The sequence below is a fragment of the Aythya fuligula genome, chromosome 2 (genome assembly GCF_009819795.1).
Source record: "Aythya fuligula isolate bAytFul2 chromosome 2, bAytFul2.pri, whole genome shotgun sequence".
In the NCBI taxonomy this organism is placed as follows: domain Eukaryota; kingdom Metazoa; phylum Chordata; class Aves; order Anseriformes; family Anatidae; genus Aythya; species Aythya fuligula.
The window spans coordinates 53,288,863-53,310,882 of record NC_045560.1 but is presented as its reverse complement, the minus strand read 5'-3'; the positions used below and the strand labels follow the sequence as shown (position 1 = coordinate 53,310,882).

The window sequence follows — 22,020 nt, the reverse complement described above, 5'->3', positions numbered from 1 at the left end:
GCCACTGATCTCCTGTGCATTTACTCCTGCTGCTACGGAGCTTGGCCCGGAGGATTTCGTGTCTCGGTGATGAGAAATCACCGGCGCCCGCAGCTCGTAGTGCCAGGCAGGAGCGTGACGCTGCCCAGAGCCATCTCGCCGAAGCAGGTATTTTTAACAGCGCCGGGCTTGCAGCGGCGCACTCGGAGGACGAAGGAGGAACGCCTGCCGGCGGCTCGGCTCCTGCGGTGGCCGGCAGTCCCGGTGCAGCGAGCTGGCAGGTCTCAGCCCGGAGGCATTTCTCCTCGGAGGGGCGAGAGCAGGGGCAGGCAGCTTCATCTAGCAAAGAGCAGCCTTTGACTGGCTTGCCCTCGGTGCTGGGAAGGAATATCCTCCCCTCGGCACGGCCGCCTCCGCGACGGGCCACCGTGCCGAGGGGGTGGCTGGAAATAGAAGAGCCTGCAGAAAGTGAAATAATCGCACGCAGCTCGGCTCCTGTAGCGTGAGCCGCTGCCTGCCTCGTGCTGCTCATACATATTTTATTGTAAGACAAATTACCTGTGTGACTAAGAGCATTAGAAAGTAATTATTTTCAAAAAGGCCATATATACACAGTTTAAAAGACTTTTTTGAAAATAAACAGTGCAGCTCTTCTCTCTTGCCCTCCTGGCCTGATTTGATTTATTTGGAAAGGCTGAAAAAGCTAGTCTTATTTTAAGATACTCTTACGAGAGACCTGGAATTTCATTTAACAATTTTTTTTTTTTTTATGTAATAGATCCAGTGGCCTAGTTTCACGTTAATTAAGAAAATAGGCATTAAATGCAGTCACCTGAAAAGCAACTAATGCTTTAAACACCAGAATTTGAAAATAATTGTAGTAAAGCAAACTAAAGGCCTGATTTCCCCCCTCGCTGAAGTTGGGCGGCCCGTCCTGGTGCGTGTGGCAGCCAGGACTGTCATTGTCATTGTCATTGCTCAGGCAGTGCAGTTGCTTTTGTTGTGGTGTGCTAATTGAAGGGGGAAACGCGATGAAGAAGTATCGCAGGGCTCAAAGGAAATGCGTGTGGGAGGCAGCTCGCTCGAGAGCAGTCGGCCGGCGGGGCAGTCTCGGGCCAGGCAGCCAGGTTCGCAGTGAGTGCAGGTTTGGGAGGCAGTGCAGGCACACTGTGTACGAGTCACCGAGTTCAGATAACAGGCTTAAACGGAGGGCTCTGCGGAGGCTACCGTAAGCACCGCTGCGTTAGCAAATGAAAATATAATTAGCACGAGGAATAGAGGTACGGCAGGCTTGGCGCAGGTACATAGTTCAGGGGAATGGCCTGCTGTATTCAGTGACTTCTGCGTAGGAACTTGCATGCTTCTCAAAGCCTAAGCTTTGCAAGCTGAAAATCCTGACCTCCTCATTTCGCCGTACTTTTCTGCTGGTCTCTTAAGTGAGATAAATAAATAAGTAGGTGCTTGGACAAAGGCCCTGTATTTTGGAATCTGAGGTCATGTGCACGTCTTGTACAGTGGTTCACATTCTTTGTGAGTTGAGGATTTTAGCTCGGTTTTGGCTTAGCTGGTCCATGACTCATGTTTTTAAATGTAAGAAACTTTGCAGACTCCAGACTTTTGTGAAAAGACGAAAACTGAATCGATGACCTTAGTTCCTTTTTGATCTCCGCACATACACTGAGAGTGTAGTGCTTGGTGCTCCCCCCTCCCCGAGCTGTAGTCTGGGTCGGCTCTAAAACATGCAAATCTGTGTGCGTGTATCAGCCCCAGTCTGCAAAGTTACTTTAGTACGTGTCCCAGCGAGGGTTGTGCTGAATGAGGATTGATTAAAGAACCTATCTGGAGTTAAGTATGTGTGTAAATCCTTCCATAAATAGGAACGAGTAAGTATGCTCATAAACTGAAACAACAAAAATGCTTCTCAGTGAGGGAGAAACGGTCTCACTAAATCCTTTTATTGTCCCAAGAGTGATAAAAATACTTGGTGAGATTCCAAGTGAAAAAAAAAACAACAAAATGTATTTTGTTTAATATGTGATGTCAGCAGAAATTCAATGCTGGCTCTTTGTAATTTTACTGAAGAAAAATTCAGAAATAGAAAAAAAAAAAAAAAGAACCACACTGGTAGTGTTTTCCTTTCATCATATTATTTGGGCACTTGGGGTAAAATGTGTCGCCTCTAGCATGCCAGTGTTATGTTGACAAAACGGGGCGCAAGGTAATGCCACACACCCAAAGCTGGTTGTTTTTCATCTGATTGTAGTAGTCGCAGGAGTAGGTTTTCTGGATGATGCCCCTCCTCGAACAAGATGTGTTTTGTTGGCAGCAGTGACAGTCCTCTCAACTGGCTTATGATTCTTCACCTCATTAAGATCACATTTAGGGAAAGAGCACTCAGTCTGACTAAATGGGCTACGTTCTCTCCTGCATGTGCTCTGGCTGCGGGAGTCAATCTATAGTTTTATTTGTGCTTGAGTAATAGCAAAAGCAGCCTCTCTCCGTCTTCCTTAGGGTGACTTAGCGTCTCGTAAATTGCTCGATTCTTAATTGTGTTTCTGTTTCTTTTCATGTTGGTTTCCACCTCCTCAGCTTCTGGATCAAGAGTCACGTCGCAGGCCAAGCCAGACGGGCAAGCAATACAAGCTGTGAATTTACTGCTGACCCCTGTAGCACAGTGACCACCTTCGCTTTTGTTTTCGCCATACAGAGATGCACTGTCAATAAGGTGAGAAAATAACACCTTTTATTTCCTCTAACAAGCTGCACGCTGTCTGCTCTGGGTTCTGGTCAACGTGGACACCTGAGCGGTGTGGTGTCTGTGATTACCTTCCCATGAAATGTTTGTACTTCCCTTGCCTGGCAGTAGAGGTCCTTGAGAAACTCTCGTCAGAAAAAATTCCATTAACTCTGGTGACTCAGTTCGGTGACTTACAGGACACTGGGTTCCAGATGAGTGGTTTCATGTTCACCTCCAGTCAGAGTATGCTCAGTTGCTGAAAGATTGTAGTATGAATGGAAAAGTTTACAGTCCTTGATTTTTATTTTTTTGTTGTTGTTGTAAAATGCCACGTGTGTAATTATATAAATCCTTCCTGCGCTTTTATGAGTGTTTTTAGTGGTTCTCGTTGCTTGCAGCCTGTTGGACTTTTCCAGCATCCTGGTTTTCTCATGTGCTAAACTGTGCATGGCATGAGGATACTTGCCAGGATAGCTAGTCACCCATGACATGCCTGGGTGTCTTTTACACTAGTTTGAGGTATGTTTGCATTTCTTCTGATAATGTTGCCCTGAAATCCTGGAACCAGACAGAATATAACCATGTACATCTATCAGTCTCTGCTCCCTCTCCTCTTCCTTTCCTCTCCCCCTCCTTCCCATATGGCTGGGGAGAATACCTTGAAAGAACCAATTCTCAAGGCTCAACAATCATACTGCCAATAAAAAGAACATAAATTTTTATTTTATTTCTTTAATCTGATTGTCATTAAGCCAGCCTGATTTTTTTGGACCTGTTTTATGATTTTTGAGTGCTTGGGATTGGCAATACTGCTAATGCTTTTTTTAAAAAAAAAAAAGATATAAGGTCGTAAGAAAATTGCTGGTATCTTTACATAAAGGAAATTGAAATGTAGTGGTTGCTTGCAGAAATTCTGGATGTGTTTTTTTTTGTTTTTTTTTTTCCTATGCATAGCCAGAAAATTCAAAACTATAGCATTCTATTTGTGAGGGGCTGACCAGAAAGTCTTCATTGCAGAATAACTTTTTAATGTATACAGCGTGTCAGAGAGAAGTGTGTGGCACGTAATTTACATTTTATTGTGGCTGTGGGGCAGGGTGCTGTGCTCTGAAGGGAAGTTGTCTAAGCAAGCAGTTACAAGTAAAGACATGCCTCTTAGGGTTTACAAATGAGCCTGAGTGGTGAGGGTGGATTGTAACCAATATACGTCTTTGGAGCGATATGAATTTCTGGAGACTGAAAAGCCAGACAAAGTGCCCGTGCGCTGACACATTTCATCTTTCGGTTTTGGAAGAAAACTGACTTGGTAGCAGCTCTTGGCTTGGGAGATCAAATAGAAGGAAGCTTTTTGTTATGACATGAACATTTCCACAACGCATTTCATTTTTTATTTTTTTTTATTTTTTCAGAATTGGCTTAGGTTGCATGAAATTGTATTTATTTACAGCAACAATTACTACAGGAAAGGCTTCTGTCTCTTAACTAGAAGTAATCACTTAGAGTATATTGGTCAAATCCTGTGAATTATCACATTGTGCTACCCACAACCTATCGCTAAGTCACCTCGAGTATTTTAGCATCTAACGTTTCCTGTGATTGCATAAAAAAGAATATATGTTACGAACATTTTGCATTAAAAAAAAAAATAACCCAGTTAAGGCTGCTGTCATTGGCTCAGTTACAGGCATGACAGGAATACAGGACTATACTGCTTTTTTTTTTTTTTTTTTCCTGTACCGGTTCAGTTTGAAGTATAGCATTGTTTTTGTGGGCCTTCGATCAGGTTTACTGCTGCTGCTTTTCTTGTTCTTGGACATGCCGTTTCAGTCACTGAGTTTGGGGTACCTCTCTGTTGGCCTTGTTAGTTCTTTTCTCTAGGGAATGATCAAAATCAGGCCCACTGTATAAATAAGTAAAGTACAAGTTCCTGAGATAGCAACTGCTTGCTTGCAGGCGTTATCTCTGTCACTTGATTTAACAGAAGGGAGCTCAAAGTAGTAACACGTGAAACAAACGTGACCCGGAGCAGCACAGTGAGCAGCCACAAATAGGTTTCACAGATCGAGATCGAGCACTGTATGCTACAGCACAGCATCTTTTCCGGCGCTCGCGTTTGTTTCGGGGGTAAAGGTGACAGCAGCGCGCTCCATTTTATGCAGACCTGAGTTATTACCACAGCATCTGTCAGAGGCACTGAGCATCGGGCACGTTCCACTGATCGCATCCAGTATCAGACCTGGGAAACACAGCTTTGGGCCTGGCGTCCCCAGGTGTGTATTTCATAGCTTTACTCACATGAGGAGTCGCCTGCCTGCTGGGAGGAAAGCTGCTCTGGTGTGTGAGCTTCAGGTGTGCCTACCACTCCAGCTCCAGCAGCTTCTTTGCAGAGTCTGCTGAGCATTTTGCCTGTTTGAGGACATTGGGCTTAGTAAAAATAAGATTACATACATTGAGATATGGCTTTTTTTTTTCCAATCCTGCCTTCAGTTAATTTTAGCCTGAGCTAAAAAACAGAGTTATTGTTATTTGTTTGGAGCATGCACAGCCTCCTTCCATCCTTCCATGCAGGCAAATAACTCAATGCTTTCTTTTAAATGGTTGTGCTGAGAGGATTTTGCATGAGACACTGGACATCTTAACAGCTAAAGAGTTCTTTTTAATCTTTTCCACTCTCGAGTCACTTGATATCTATGAATCATATTATAGTATCGGGTTGAATTTACAGCCACAGCCTGTTTGTAAGATTTTTTTTTTTGCTGAATTTTCCACGAGTATAGCTGTGCACTACTGCATGTGGCTTATTTTTTACATAAGGCAGAAGTTCTGCTTTATGTAGGCTTCTGGCTGCTGTTCTCTGCAAATGAACAGCAATCTATCCTTTTAAAATATTTTGTACTACTGTAAAGAGAGGTAATCTGTCTCTATATTAGTGTTTTCAAAGGCAATTTTTTGATTGCGATATCGGCGTTCTTTTATCATAGCTGATCTTATTTCTTCCCTCTTGCACTGTTTATCAAGGCCTACAATGGCTGTAGGGCTAAAAGAAGGCAGGCAGTGGAGATTTTGATCATATTAAGAGCACAAGTGAAACGAAGACGTGAACTAGGTATAATTGGAGAGTAATTAGAAATCATTTTAATTTTTTTTAATTGTTTATTTTGTGTGTGAGTGAATAACGCTCTGGTAAATTAAATGAAAAGATGTGAATGCAGGGGACGATCTCAGAAATGAGTCTCTGCCGCCTCCTCAGCCCTGCCCCGTCACCTCAGCGGTGACCTTTCATGGTTCTGCTCTGCTGTTCCCTCGGCAGATGCTGCTAGCCTGATGTCAGATTGATTGAAGGTTTTGCAACACGGTCTGAAGTCTAAATGGAGCTGGGTGTAGTGATCTGCCTAGATAAAAGCAGTGGGCTCACGTACGTAACGTGATATAAGCTGAGACCTGAGGCTTGATTCACCTTCCAGCACGTGCTTTTAAAGAGGTGTGCCTGCAACTGGAGTAAGGGACTGTGGAGGATCTGTCCCGTGTTGTGGCTTGCCAGCATTGCCTCAGCGTGGTCTTCTGGGTGCGAGACTAAGTGGTGGAGAGACAGAGCACTTTGAAGGGCCGAGGGCCACAACGCTGAGATTACCATCACTGATGGGTAGTTTTGCATGTGCCTCGGCGTCTGTGCATGCCCTCCTCCTTTCCTCTCCCTTGGCTGTGTGAGTTGGGCAGGGGCTGCCCGCTGGATTTTGCCATGCCTGTGGTTGAAAGCTAGCCCAAATCCAGGCAGCATCTGGATTTCAATCTGGGAGGCTTCTTGTGGTGAGGTACTGCGATGGAGGCAACCCCCCGGTTTGATAATTCCTTCTTTATTTTCTAGTGATCGGCCCGTGTTGAGACTAGCTGAAACCCCGACTTAAGGATTTATTGAGTCACTCTTCAGTCTGTAAAAAGGACAAAAGTTTAAGTGTTTCTCACTCGTATCGGAGTGTGGTTGTGACTGTTACCACCTTTTTTGTTTGTCAGGTACCCACGCATGAAGGCCCTTGTAGTTCTGCAAATTTCACATTGCTGTGAGACTAGCTCCTTGAAAGAAAATCAGGCTTTAACAGAGAAGGATAATTACAAAAAGCAGGCTTAATCCTTCTTTATTGCACTCAGGGTTTTTGCGCCAGAGAGTATTTCCTCACTGGTGCCGTTCCTTTTCAGCATCACGTGTAGCAGCTGAGTGGGGAGTGCCTTTCCTGGTTACTATGATAGTAAAAGCGTTGGTCCTCTTCCTTAGCCCCAGAGCACTTCAGCTCTGGTACTAGGCTGCAGCCGTAGCTTTCCTCAGGTGGTCTGAGAGCAGAGTGATCCAGAACAGTGTGAAAATTCATTGTGTGCAAGAGAAAAAAAATCTTCCTGCCTTATCACACTGGAAAAAGTTGCGAGTTAATCCTCCCCGTACCACTAGTGGTTAAAAACCCATAGTGCTAATCATATGTAATGCATTTTTATTTACAGATTAGTAGGCTCTAGTGTGACATATGACTAACAGGGAAGCCCCTCCCTTTAACAGTTGTATGTCATCTGCTTCAGAGAACTAATTACTTGGCAATTCCCATTTGATAATTCCCTCTTTATTTTCTGATGAGTTACTTAACAGTGATGAGCTCGTTGAGCAGAATACCGTGCTTAATCTGTGCTTCAGAAACTACAGTGCGGGCCTGGGGATATCATTGTTTTCTAAATGCTGTTTAGCCTTGCCACAGGAACACTGAAACCGCACTAAGACATGTTAACAGTTCGCAGTTAACGGTAAGCTTAATGTGAGTGGTGCACTTATTTGCCAAAAAGTAAACGGGGGATGTAGATCACTGGTGCGGTTGCATTTTAAAATTGTGTCCGGAGTGGAACAGTCTGCAAACAGGATGTTAAGTACATCATTTCTCCAAAAATCAAAACAAAACGCAGACATAAGGAAATAAGAGCTTGTGTCAGATGTATCTCCTGTGTATCATTTTACCTCTCCACTGAAATAACCCATTTTAAAGGAAATACATATATATATATATATATATTTATTTATTTATTTTTAAATCACCATTTTCCTGTAATATCTATTTGACAGTTTGGTTGGTAATGGTAATTGTTGCCTTGTTTTAATATGAGATACTTCAATAAAATATCACTGTGTTTTCTCGCTGTTACCTGTTTTTCTTTATCCTTCCCCAACCCCTTTCCACATTCTTTTGCTCTAGTTCCACAGCAACACTTGTTTCTGGCTGGGGAATGCATTGCAAGCCTCACTGCTAATTACCGTGTTACAGTGTTTTTAGAGGGTACCTGAGTTCAGCGGCGATTAGCTACAGCACCAGGCCAGGGGATTTATGGGGTAAAGTAACATCAGTCTGCTCATGGCAGTCTCGGTAAGGTCAAAGTATCCTGCAGATCGGGGTCCCTTTCAGACCCAGTGGCTCTGAAATTCAACTGTGTGAAACCATGCCATTGAATTTGATTAACGTTTTATCGTTGACTTTAGTAGAGGAAGGTTTGTGGATCAACAGCAGTGCCTTTGGCTAGCTGGCAGTGTTGTCCCACAGATACTGATACCCAAAGAACTGGATTTTAGCCACTCATGTTGCTATAAGCTGAGAATTGGGCTGTTTTTTTCTTGCAGAAGGAGAAGCATACTATTTTGTGGATTAGCTCACATGACATTGCATCATCGAGCTTGCTGATTTATTAGATATTCACAGTGATACCTCTTGGCCAGGTACTGGAAGCTCTATCACAGGCTTATTTTATCAATGAGAAAAATGCATTTGTATGTAGTTACATGTGTTTTTTGTAAGATTAATCAGAAGACCAGTAATTTTATGAAATGTACAATTCAGAGCAGATTAATCTACTTTAATTGTGTTCATGAAGTACACCAGCTATAAAATTTTTGAAAGGGATTTTAATCAAGTTGATCAAAGGTGGCTTGAAGTACAGAATTCAAATACTAACACAATTATACTCTGCCCGTATGTTTGCTGCAACTTGGGTGGTGATTTCTCTTATTTTTAAGACAAAAATAAGTTCCCTTTTTTTTTTTTTCTTCCCGAGCCTTGGTGTCAGAATCATTTTACAGGGGCAGCCAAAGAGTTATGAGTTTGTAATTTGGGCTGATCTTCACCTGCCTGCTCAGAGGCAAAAGGTTGCAGTGGTGATCATCCACCCGTGAGTTGTCCAAGCCAGTCTCCATTCATCTTCCTCTTCTGGCTTAGCAGTACTGCCTGACTACCGAGCCTCTACTTTGGCAGCATTGCCTGTGATTTCAGAAGAGACTGCTGCTAGGGACTACAGATTTGGTCAATGGTATTTTCTTCCCTCAGGAAGGGGAGGCAGTGTTCCTTGTCATTAACATTGAACTTTTACTTAAAATATTTCACCCCAGATGTGCCAATAGGGATTATTCTATCAATATTTGTGGAAGTAAAACGGTATGGTATGAATATCATGAACATGACCCTTCAGTTACAAGATCTTTCACAGAATCATAGAATCACAGGATGGTTTGAGTGGGAAGGGACCTTAAAAACCACCCAGTTCCAACCCCCTGCCATGGGCAGGGACACCTCCCACCAGCCCAGGCTGCCCAAAGCCCCATCCAGCCTGGCCTTGAGCACCTCCAGGGATGGGGCACCCACAGCTTCTCTGGGCAGCCTGTGCCAGGGCCTCACCACACTTCAGTAAAAAAAAATTTCTTCCTTATACCTAATTAAAACTTACCCTCTTCTAGTTTAAAACCATTCCCCCTTGTCCTATCACTGCACTCCCTGACAAGGAGTCCATCTCCAGCTTTCCTGTAGGCCCCCTTTAGGTACTGGAAGGCTGCTCTAAGGCCTCCCTGCAGCCTTCTCTTCTCTGGTCTGAACGGCCCTCAGCCTCTCCTCACAGGAGAGTTGCTCCAGCCCCTTGATTGTCTTTGCGGCCCTCCTCTGGCCTGGTTCTAATACTTACATGTCCTTCTTGTGCTGGGATCCCCAGAGCTGAACACAGGGCTCCAGGTGGGGTCTCGCAAGAGCAGACCAGAGGGGGAGAATCACCTCCCTCGCCCTGCTGGCCACACTGCTTTTGATACAGCCCAGGATACATTTGGCTTTCTGGGCTGCAAGTACAAGTTGCTGGCTCATGTTGAGCTTCTTATCAACCAACACCCCCAGGTCCTTCTTCTCAAGGCTGCTCTCAATCCATTTTCCACCTAGCCTGTATTTCTGATTGGGATTGCCCCAACCCAGGTGCAGGACCTTGCACTTGGCCTTGTTTAACTTCATGAGGTTCTCACAGGCCCACCTCTCAAGCCTGTCCAGGTCCCTCTGGATGGCATCCCTTCCTTCTAGCGTGTTGACCGCACCACACAGCTTGGTGTCATCAGCAAACTTGCTGAGGGTGCACTTAGTTTGACCGTCCATGTCACTGACTAAGGTGTTAAATAGTGCCAGTCCCAATACAGATCCCTGAGGAACACTGCTCATCACACCACTCATCACTGATCTCCACCTGGACATTGAGCTGTTGACTGCAACTCATTTAGTGTAACCATCCAGCCAATTCCTTACCCGCCAAGTGGTTCATCCATCAAATCCATGCCTCTCCAATGTAGAGACAAGGATATCATGTGGGACATTGTCAAATGCTTTGCACAAGTCCAGGTAGATGAAATCAGTTGCTCTTCCCCTGTCCACCAGTGTTGTAACCCCATCGTAGAAGGCCATCTGGTGTGTCAGGCAAAAAGTCAAATTAATGCCATGTGTCAGGCATACTGATTTCATACTATTGTTTTAAGATCTGAGCATCCAGTTTTAATGGAACAAAACAAAACAAATGCATCTCGTTAACATGTGGAGCAATGCATCCCAAGGGCTGGTGGAAAGGCCAAAGGCAAACGGGTGGATCTGGGCAAACACTTTACCTTTGCATCTCCTGGTTTGCAGAGCTGGAAAGCTGCTTTACCTTTCCAGTTAAGTCTTGTGTATCTCTTCTGTGAATCAAGGATGAGTTTTAGGTTCTTACTATCAGTCTTGCTAAATTTTCTTGGATATTCGCTGTGATCTGACCTGATACTTGTTGATACAGCCCTGGAAGTCACTTCAGGTCTGCTTTTTGAATGTGACAGTTAATTCAATTGCAGGGTGATAGCTGACACAGCAATACAGTCTCTGTAATGTGTTTCAAGGTCTGCACTGTATTTGATGGGGAAACAGGGGGATGGTGGGTGTTGTGGGCCAATAAACTGTAGTTTAAAATTGCACTGTGTCTTTTTTCTGGGTAGCGCACAAGTACGTTATAGAGGGACTTAAAATATATGTGATACTACAGTACTGGAAGGACTGAAGAAAAAATACAAGTCTTTATTTTGTCCCATGTTTGCACAAGCTGAAGGAATTACTCAGTCCTTGTGCCTGGTTTCTTCAGGTATGAGACTGCCGCAAACCAGCCTGGGTACGTCCTAGGCTGTGTTGGTCACCTCGAGGTAATTTTGTTTGCAGCTGTGTGGCAGATTGAGGGGATATACAGTGTGCAGCGACTGAGTGAATTAAAGTAATGATAATAAACTTCATGAGTGGCATTTGTTACATGACACTGCGATCCAGATGTTGTTATCTGTTAGAGTACAGCCAAAAAGGGCCCTAAGGAAAATGAAGACGGATAGAAGGTACATAGTAAGCATCTGCAACACATTAAACAGCAGCAATCAAACACGCCAGTTACCTAAGGACTTGAACTTGCTGAGCGTCACGTTGGTTGAAAGGAATGGCAGAAATGCAAACGAAGACACACTTGTGCTCCGTTTGCAGCGGTACTATGAGGTCCGCTGGCCTGAGCTGTCAGGGGGCTGGCTGCAGCTCCTAGTGCTGTTTATACAGCGCCTTACTTATCTGATGTGTCCCTGTGCAACCAGCAGGGCTGTGCACCCCGAGAGGCCGTGGCCAGGCCCTTTCTGTCCTCGCCTCGGTCAGCGTGAACCCTGCGTGTCCTTCATTGCCCTGAGGTGCTCAGCCAGGGCCAGCGGCGGGTTGAGGGGTCTGGTTCACACCTCCACTGCTTGCTTTGGTGGTTGAAGCAGAACCATAGGCCTGCAAACGCGGTGTGTCAGGGCATGGCACCTGGCTTGGCTTCTCTGGGGGCAGCCAGGGCCCTGTGAAGTTGGAGCTGCTGGTGGCAGGTCAGCGTTGCTGACAGGACACTGCCTGGTTGGTGCTGCCGTAGTCGAGTGTTAGCTTGGCTTTTCCTTCAAGGGAAGAGGGAATGAGAACTTCCTCAGCCAGGTGTTATCAGTTGTCTTTCCAGTCTTCAGATGGACGTGTTGGTGAATCAGACTAACCTTCCTTTATAAAGCCAGGCAATTTTTTGCCCCTTCATCCTTCTGTCCCGTTGCAGCCTTTTCCAGACTTTATTGTCTTGTGGCTGGCCAATTAATCTTTCTCCTCAGCCCCTTCCTTCTCTGCTGAGTTTCTCCTGTGCTCAGCATTTCTTGCTGCTGCCTGGCCTACTTGTACGGCTGCCTCCCCCAGCTTTGCTGCCTGCCCGCTGCTTTGGTCGCCTGCTGGCCCTTTCTCGGGCTTGATTTCCGTGTGCGTTTCTGTGTCTCTAACATCCATTTCTACTTAGAGGGTTTCAATACCTCAGTAAGTTTCTGCAGAACTGCACATTTGAATGTTGTTTCATCTACCTCTCTTCCTTCCTCGTTAGTCATAGCTGGTTTCTGAGCTTTGCAACCCTGACGATCTGTCCGGACAAGCCTTTCACTCCATACGGCCCTCCCCTTCTCCTCATGGGAAAAAAAACCCTTTATTTCTTCTCTGAAGCTTCACCGTGGGTGCCCGTTTCACTGGCTGAACATTGGATTTGCAGTCCTGCCTGCCCCTGCCAGTCTTCCCTGGCTTCCAGCTGCAGTTGTCGCTTCAGCTGGTATCTTGCTTTTCAGGCTGATCAGCTGGTTGCAAGCAAATTAGCTGCATTTATCTGTTTGTATAATATTACATGCTGGCAGTTTAAAAATAACTCGGCTGTTTCCTCTGTACCTGAGCATGAGCCGGGAGCCACCCCCTCTTTGGGTCATTTGTTCGTAAGATAATGGGGTCACTGTTACTTTCCTATCATATCATGTGGTCTGCTAGTCAGAGGACTCTTTTATTGTGTTAATAGCAGCAGTTTAAATCAGTAACATTAGTAAGCTTTAAAAATATATTTTTACATACTATGCTGATGGCACAAAAGCAATAGCTTGGGCTGTTTTTCTTGGTTTCCAGGCATTTTCATACTGGCAAAATGCTGTGGTAATAGGTTACAAAACTTTTGAGATAAATTGTAAACGAAGCCAAAAAAGAATGTTTGAAAAGCACTTAATTCAGAAAAAGAATAGAAAAAAAAAAAAAAAGAAAATGGACGTGTTGTGCATTCTGAGTGAGGCTCTTCACTGAGGGAAACATTCCTTGACTGCTGCGGAGAAGTACAGGAATGAAGTACCCGCTGAATGAGTGAAGTTCACAGAAGGTATGAAGTGAAAAAATGTGAGGGTTGCTTTTTTCCCCCACAGTTGGTTGTTGTTTTTTTTATATCATTACAAGTGCTTTTGCCAAGATCTGACTATTGGCATGGTAGTGTGGTTATAGTAGATTGAAAAAAACAATAAGTATTTTGGTTGATAAGTTTTGGAGATGTTTTCACAAAAAAAAAAAAAAAAAAAAAAAAAAAAACACATGCTTTTGACTGAAAGGAAAGCTGTCAAAAATAATGCCTTTATCTAAAAATTGATACCCATTCTTGTTATAGATAGCACCGAAAGAGATGCAAACAGAAGGAAATTGTTGGAAAATATGCATTATCCAAATGGATTTACTCAGTGTATTTGACAAGAGCTTGCAGGTAGTTTCACTTTTCCTGTATATAGGCAGTCTCCCAAGGTGAGAGAAGTATCTGAAAAAAAGCAACGACGTGCTTATAAGATGAGATAAATTGGTACAGTGAGTTCAGAGACATGAGTTAGTACTTTTTAAATCTCCATTACAAACAAGACTAGACTCCATATTGATAGAGTCCTTTTAAAGGCAATGCCCTTTTAATCAGCAAACAGGTCCTCTGTGCATCAAATAATTAAAAATAGAGCAAAGTTTCTGAACAAGGCGTCTGGCAGAAGCGTCTGTACTTCCATCTGTGCATGATTAGCAGAATGTTTCATGATATTTAAATAGCACAAGCTTTGCTCTCTTTTTTATTATTTGTTGTGCCGAAGACCTGTTTGCTTGTTAAGTGGTCTTTTCTGAATAGTTACTGGCAAGGAATCAGGAAAGTGTATGAAGACATCTTGTGCACACTGCAAATGCCAAATTGTCCCTTTTTTTTCAAAGAGTCACTGCCCTTACTATTTTTTTTTGATACGAATTTTACCCTATCTTTCACTTGGTTTTTAAAATTTCGTAGAGATCGGTTCATTTCCAGGGGAGTTTAGCGTGCTGTGGTCATTGGCCATGGACTACACTCTCGTTGATATCGCTATTATTTTTATCGTAGTAGAGCTCAGAGGCACGCTACACTGCTCGTACGCGGCGGGGTGTAGTTGCAGAGTGTGTGTGGTGGTTCAGATCTGCAGCTCCTGCTCGCTGCATTGGGAGCCGTGCGCCTAATCTGCTCTGCACACTACTCTGAAATCTTACCCTTTCAGCAGAGACGTAATCAGCCAAGTAACAGCTTTGCAAGTGTTTTTTGAGGCCTTAAACTGGGACTCCTCCTTGCTGGCAGTGGTTCAGCATTGGATTGTGTGCTCTCCTCTCCGTCTCTGGCTAGCAACACAGCGCTTTGCAGTTGTAGCCACTGATTTCCCTTCTCACTAGGAAAATTTCCGTGTGTGTTTTTTTACAGTGACCAAGTTGGTGTGCAATTAACACAAGATGCTGTCTCGATGCTAAGTGCATCGCTGTAACTGGTGGGGAACCACGAGTGTTTGGGCAGTCGTGTAATGTGCAAGTGCCTTGTAGTTAGGAGCTGGCAGGCCGGCAGGGAGCTCGATGTGCTGATGGGCTTGGAGGCCTTTGTGAAGAGCTGGTATTCAGCCTTTGGACAATTTGCGTTTGGGGATGGGCGTGGAAAATAAAAGAGTTTTTGTGGTGTGTGTGAGTGGGGTTTGCTCTGTAGCTGAGCCTTTTGTTGTTGTTTTTCTTCATGTGTTTGAGAGAGGTTGTGGTGTGTAATGTATGAGTATTGACCTGGGTCATCTCTTTACTTCTGCTCGGGACTTGAAAAGAACTTGTGGTTACTACTGAGAGCAAATCTGTTCACCTGCCAACACAAGTATATTAACTCTGTGTGTTTGTACCTCAGACAAAACACTGAGGAGCTTCTGCACCAGAGATTGAACCCGCTGCTGGCCTTCATGTAGAGTTCACCTCACTTAGCTGGTGCCATGTTACTGGTTTCTGTCATGATTTTTTTTTTCTGTCACGATGGCCTGTCCGTCTTGCCATTCTGCTTCCAGGCATCCAGGAACGCCTGAGCATGAGTTAGAAGATAGCAGGAGCCCTGGAAGGGCAAGAGAAGGAAGGACCATATTTTACTGTGAAACTCCGGGGCAACGCGTTCCTTCAGCTAGGCTTCTCAATCAGACCATAAAGCGTTTACAGTCCAATTTTATTGCACCACTGCTGAAAACTGTTAATATTTCCCCCTTTACTTAACAACTGATTTCTGCAGAAAGGAGGAGAATTACTTCTAGAGCTGATTGTTGACTAATGCAGTGTGGTGGGCCTGCTACTGACGTCCCTCCAGGAGCAGGAAGGAGAAGACAGACTTGGACTCCTTTCGGAAACATGTATAATGGTGCGTCAGTAGATTGCTTAAACTAAGCCAAGTTCTGCGTTTTGCTCCCAGTGCTTGTTCTCAGAATATATCATAATGTTTTTTTTGGAACGGCTTCAGCTTATGTTGTGAATGTGAATTAATTAACATTAGTATGAATTGCATATTGTAGAATGGAATTTGTTTTTCTATGTCTTCTGTCATGCTCTTCTGTCAAGGTCCTTCAAACATTTTAAAATAATGAGTTCAGTTCTAATACTGCCACGGGTCTGTAGACTAACATAGCTGTCTTTCTGGGGGCAGCAGGGGGTCCAACGTAAGGCTGGTTTCACTGGTTGGGGTGGGAAGAACACTGGCTGTGATATTAGCACTCCCCCTGCTATATTTAAAAAGCATTTCTGACAGGCTCCTTGTATTGGCGGACTGCATCTTGCTGTATATATTACTTCATTTATAACTCTCACTACAGTGTAAACAGAATGATGAGGAATTGCAGGGCATATTATTCATTAACTGTTGTTCAGGCCTCCTTGTTGTGTTCCGAGCCCTGATGATTTCACGTTACTACATGAAAAAGCCGGTAGCCCTTGATTTCCTGCAACAAAACTGAAGCTTCCTTTTACAACCCTGCAACAGCACAGCGTAGCAGAGCAGGTAAACTAGCTTTCACCCCAGGGTCCTGTTAATTTGTGTGGAAAATGAGGGCTCCATTAGTTTTCTGCTGGTCTCTGGAGGGGAGGGAGGTGCCTTGTATCACTCAAAAACAATTCCTTTCAGCTGGCTAGAGAGGAGTATGGATAGGATCCAGCATAGAAATGTCCCCGAGTACAAGAATTATAATGGAAATGTTGATGACCAGTCAGTATAGAGATATTAGCATGCATTTATATAGCTCGAGAGTTGTTGACTACTGTAGACATGTTGTTTTAGGCCCTACTCCCAGCGGCGTTCCTTCTGTTGGCTTTTGGAGGGTTGTGATTTGAGCCCTTTGACTCAAATTTGCAGAGAAGTTAATTAAGACTGAAAGAAGTATGCATGTTCTGTAATCTTCTTGAACTGTCAGAGAGAACAGTGGAAATAACTGACCTCTGTAATGATACTGAAGTACTTTGTGGTATCTTCAAGCTGTACACTGAAAGTAGAGCTTCCCTTGAGTTATTTGGGACATTTAATTTGACCTTTACCATGTAAAGGTGTCTGTTAATGGAAGGCTTGACATAATTTTTGTCCATTTTTTTGTCCAGAATTTGTCCATTCCTCATAAAGCTGTTCTTTGACAAGGGGAAAAACCTCTCTCTGTAATTACCATACACCTTTCTGAACACAGGAATAAACATTTGTTGTTTTCAGTTTGTACTAGTATATGAAAGCTTCTCCAAAACTTTGGCAGCTTGGTAGGAAGGAGTGGCAGGTTAGTGCATTCTCAGCTATGCTGCTCTAACGTATGTTACTTCTAAAGACACCTACATGTTATAATAAAAATACCTCTTATAGCCAAAGATATGTAACCACAGTTTAGCTAATTATGAAAGAAAAAGATTAAACTAAGTACTGAAACGGGGAGGGAAAAAAGGCAAAAATGAAAGTTCTTTTTTTTTTTTTTTTTTAAAGAGCAGCAGAATTAACATAGGAAACAATTACCTTTCCATAAATATTAAAAACAAACAAACAAACAAACAAACAAAAAAAACCCTGATGGTTCACCCTATGTTAAATTTGCTATCAGTTGTGGAATATATATGGGCCAAAAGTCTGAAATAGTAAGAGCTGTAAATTCAGTTGATATTCAGACCTCGGCTGCACTCCAGAAAAGGGAATAAATATGTAGCTTTGCTAAAAACAACAAAAGTCAATTTGGGGAAATGTATGAGTACTGCTAGAAAAGCTGAACAATACATCTCTATATAAAATTGCATGTGACTGGTGTAAGAGCTGTTCTGTCACAGTCAGGGCTGTTGATACTGTAAGCAGGTAGCAAAAATTTACTGCTTAATATTTCACGGATAATAATTGTTCTGAATGCTTTAAATAGTACAGGAAATGTAGTGTCACAAACTTGACATTTTAATATTAATATTGATACTGAAACAGTCTCACCACAAAGAATGCCAGGACTGCAGGAGGAAAGACAGCATTTTCATCAGATAAGAGCAGCAGTTTTAAACCCTTTCAGATATGTTGAAAAAAATGCCATATGAAAACTGGGGCAAAACTGTCTTTCAGGTTTGGACATTTTATATCTAGTTTTTGGAACTCCTCTCTAGAGGTAAGGTTAGAAGCAGAGAGGTGTTTTTCTGTCATTTCTCTTTCTCTCCCCTGTCTCCCTAGTTCCCCCCCAGCTTTCTATTGATGAAGACTCAAAATGGTCAATAGCACAGGGCTACTAAGTGGTGTGGATTCACAGGTACAAATACAAAAGTATGTGTAGGTAAAGAAAAGATGCAAGGGAGTGTATTGGCTTTACTGTCCAGTCTCAAAGTCGCTTGAAATTTGTTAAAAGTTATCTTCTGTAAAATCCAGATGTGGCTACAGAGTACTTAAGGAGAGAGCTTTCTTTTCTGAGAATAAAGTATGGATGGCTTTCTCTTTTCCTTTATTTTTTTTTTTTAACAAGGAAGCAAGCCTTCTGTCCTCACGTCTGTGTACAGATGAGTGTGTTTGCACACCCTCTTGTAAATTCATTATGGCTTGCCTTATTCTTATAAAAATGTCTGGTGGTATCAGGACAGGTGGAGGGTGCAGTGTTTCATGTACAAATATGCAGTAAGTGGCAGCCTACATACATGTTGGAGCCCAAGGACTGTTGCCTCTTTGCATGCACAAAATAGCAAATTTCCCCCAGAAAGGATGCAAAATAAAGATGGAGACTGGTGAAAATCACTGCTGAAATTGTGCATTGCAAAGAGAGGAGACCAGCCAAAGCCAAGCCCACATGAGGAGTAGGAATATTTCTGTTTATGTTCTGTCGCTGTGTGTAGTGCAGTGTTGTTATGGATGGTGCCCCACTGTTGATAAGACTTTGATAACTTTTGGCAATTATGTTGTTATGTAGACGATTTGGTAAGTCACTTACCTATCAGTGCTATCACCAGCTACATTGCTTTCCAAAATTCCCTATCACGGACTATGTAGGAACATGCTTTTGGCTTTATATTGCTGGTAAAGGTTGCCCCAGTTCAAATCTAGCTCTTTAGCTATCTGTGCACAAGCTAGTTAAATTTTTTTTTTCTGGGGGGGGGAGGCAGGAAGAAAAGGTTTGTCAGCCTCCCTTCTGAAAGCACTTTGGTACTTGTGACTTCTTTTTCCCTTCAAAAATATATCTTGAACTTTCAGAATCTTGTTTTCAGATGTGATTAATGGTAACTTTTATCTTCAGAATGCAAATGTAATTTTAGCATGCTTTTGCACAGTATAATGCTTTTCTCTGCACAAACGGCTTATCAGACAATTAAAAAAGATAGGTATATATTTAAATATGTATATATGGTTTATCTTCTGAAATGTTTACGTACTTTTAGCTACTTTAACGTATTGATGACAAAGATGTGCTTTCTTGCATTGTGAAGTGCAAGCAGCCTCATTTTTATGTGTGTCACCCACTATAGCTAGGAAGAGAAATTGGCCAAGTCACTAGAACTGTTGCAGTACCTTTATGTCTCAGTGCTAGTAACCTACACAGAAACCCCCAGTTTCCCAACAGGGATGTTAGAGAATCCTGAATCCTTGATGGTCGTCGGCTTTCCTGTCCGAAGGTTGGAACAACAGCACTTCTGTTAAGTAACACAAATCCCCCACTGCCGCCATGCAGACACCAAGCAGCCAGGCTCTGTGACCCCAAGATGCTGCTGGTGGTGGTGTAGCCTGCCTGAGTTGTTGAATGTGATAGGAACAATCTTGCTTTTGCTAAGGAGATCTGGGCAAAATAGTAACACATGGGAAATCTCTCCAGGGCTGCCCTGTTCGTGAGGTGATTCACAGCATGTACAGAGTGGATGGAAAATGTTGTTCTGGAAGTGTTCCAGTTTGTTATTATTTTGAAGGCATTTTGCACAGACTCAAATACTGATGGTGGTATGGGGAGCCTCTAGAGCGAGAAGGAGTGGAAGGTGAATCTCCCACATCTTAGGTCAGGTCTTAACCAGTAAATGACATTTTATTTTGTGGCCAGTTATCCACCTGACTATCCACTCTGTTCTAAATTAAAACCAAGAAAGCAAAATACTCAGGAGATTTTGGCCTGTTTACAAGATGGGTTGCTGTTGCAGATGATTATATAGATGTGTTTTACTGCCTGTTCCTAACAGCAAGATTTGGAAAAGCATCTTGATTTTGAGCACAGCCAAAAATGGGAGTAATCATGCTGAAACACATTACTTTTTTTTTTTTTTTTTTTGCATCCTATACTTGCTCTATTTCTTCAACCGTTTCCCTAAGTATCAGCTGCATCTACTGTCAGTGGCAGAATAATAGGTTAAATGAATATATATATTTTTATCTAGTATAGCTGCTCTGAGGGACACAGAAATAAATTGTTAAGATAACATTAATCTTCTCATTTAGAGCATGAACCTACTCCTTTGATACTGGTGCAAATTAATGGAATTAGGATCATATCTTTAAATAATAATAATAAAAGCTAAACACCAACTGTAGTATTTTAGAGATGACCAAGTTAAAAATCTGAATGAATAATTGTGACATATGCCTAATCCTCAGCTAATGTTCGTGGTAAGACAATAATCTTCCATGGAGCTGTGAGCGGCCAACGTGTTATAGTGCATCAGGGCCCTATTAATCCATAGATTACTGACAGAGAATATGGTAACAGCTCTAAAGCGTGCCATAGGCAGCATGCTTTTATCTTTGCATTGTTGTTTAAAACTGCATTCTAACGTGTCATTGGGGATATATGTAGTCCTGGAAAAACTGTTCCCACTGTGGTGTTTGCTAGCAGTATGGTGTGTGGCTGGGATGTACACTAGATATTCAAATTATGTACGCTGCAGAATTTGTGAATTTGCATTTTAAAATACTTGTCATTTCTGGAAATACCCTGAGGTGTAACTGTCCACAACTTCCCTCTACTAAGTAATTATTAAATATTTGCTTTCAAAGCTGAATCATTAGCCAGCTAGGGAGTGGGTTTCCCAGCTAGTGATTTTAAAACCTTGAAGTCAGGACTGTAACCCAGAAAGTTTTCTTCTGTCTTTGCTGTCTCGTTCGTCAATACGGGTGAAGCACTGAAGCCAGCTAGCTGAATGCCCTGCCTCCGGGGGTGCAGCTCATTGCCCTGCCTTTCAGGAAAAGTGCTGGACAGCTGGTGCTGCATCAGAGCCTAATTTCATTGGATCTGGAGAAGTTATATGTATTGCATCTCTTAACCTTCAGGAGCAGGGGTTCAAATGGAGGGAACGGTGGACCGACAGCCATCTGTCCTTCCTGGAGTGGCATTTTGGAGACTGGGGAGTAGTTTTCTGCGGCGTTAGGAGTCTTTTGCCTGAAACCACGAAAGCTGAGGCCTTGTCTACATGCGTGCTGTTGAGGAAGTGGGAAGTGCCCGGAGGTGGGCCACCAGGTTCTCGTTTTTCTTGCCTGCCTCTGCCCGCCCTTTTCTGTTGCACTTCAGTGGGGCAGGTTTATTTTGTGTGCAGCACCAGGACTTCCGTGGGATTTTTGTGTGATAAAGGGCCTTAAATAAACAAATGCATTGTTACACTTGTATCTTGCAGGTATCCCACTCTTGGCAGTGATAAGTCTATCTTTCACCTCAGGTGAGCCCGTGACACTTCAGGTGTGGAGGCAAGCTGCGCCCTGTTCGCAGCCAGGGTCTGCTAGCCCTCACACAGTCCTAATTGCGAAGTCCCCCTTGTGCAGGAGGGGGACATCTCAGTGGCAGGACCATGTGAGGTTTTCCTGAAGCCTCAGGGGCCAGAGAGGCCCCATGCTTGCTCCTGGCCACGGAGCTTGTGGCTGGGCTGTCCTTCCTTAATGGCGCTCCTCTGGGGACGCGACGGTGCTGCACCGTGCAGGCCTTTGGGAGAGCCTACGTCATTGCAGTCTTGGCTGGAGGTTGCGGGCTGTAAAGCATCACTGGTTACGTTGGTTAATGGGTTTGTAATGCAGTGGTGGCTTCTAGTTTGTGCTCTGTGGTGGTGGCAGTGACCAGCGCCTGTGGTCTGTGGACCTGCTGACTGAGAGCTGCTTCTCCAGGGGAGCGACTCGCAAGCTGACAAAGATTGGAGAAAGCCTGCTCAGTCTGCCCATAGGCCAAACGAGATTGTAAAGTTATCTTTTCGATGTCCTGATTATGTTGTAGATTATTAATTATATTTCTTTCATTTTCACGTCATTTTTCCTGCTTCTTTCATGTAGGTTTGCAATAGATTGACACCTCTGTCTTTCTCTATGCATATATGTGCATTTTTTTTGACATCCAGAGTTCTCTGCTGTTCAAATAAAGTAATTAATCTTGGTAACTTTAAAAACATGGTATG

The 22,020-nt window shown here is 43.4% G+C and overlaps 1 protein-coding gene across 2 annotated transcripts in view; it reads left to right on the top strand.

Annotated features, from left to right (window-relative positions):
• Positions 1-2,685: 2,685 nt before the first annotated feature.
• The window catches only part of ATXN1 (ataxin 1), a 179,926-nt gene continuing 160,591 nt past the window's right edge, over positions 2,686-22,020 (top strand). For both annotated transcript variants that reach the window (XM_032181770.1, XM_032181772.1), the window contains exon 1: positions 2,686-2,704. The gene's annotated coding sequence lies outside the window, so the exon portion shown is untranslated. The remainder of the gene's footprint in view (positions 2,705-22,020) is intronic.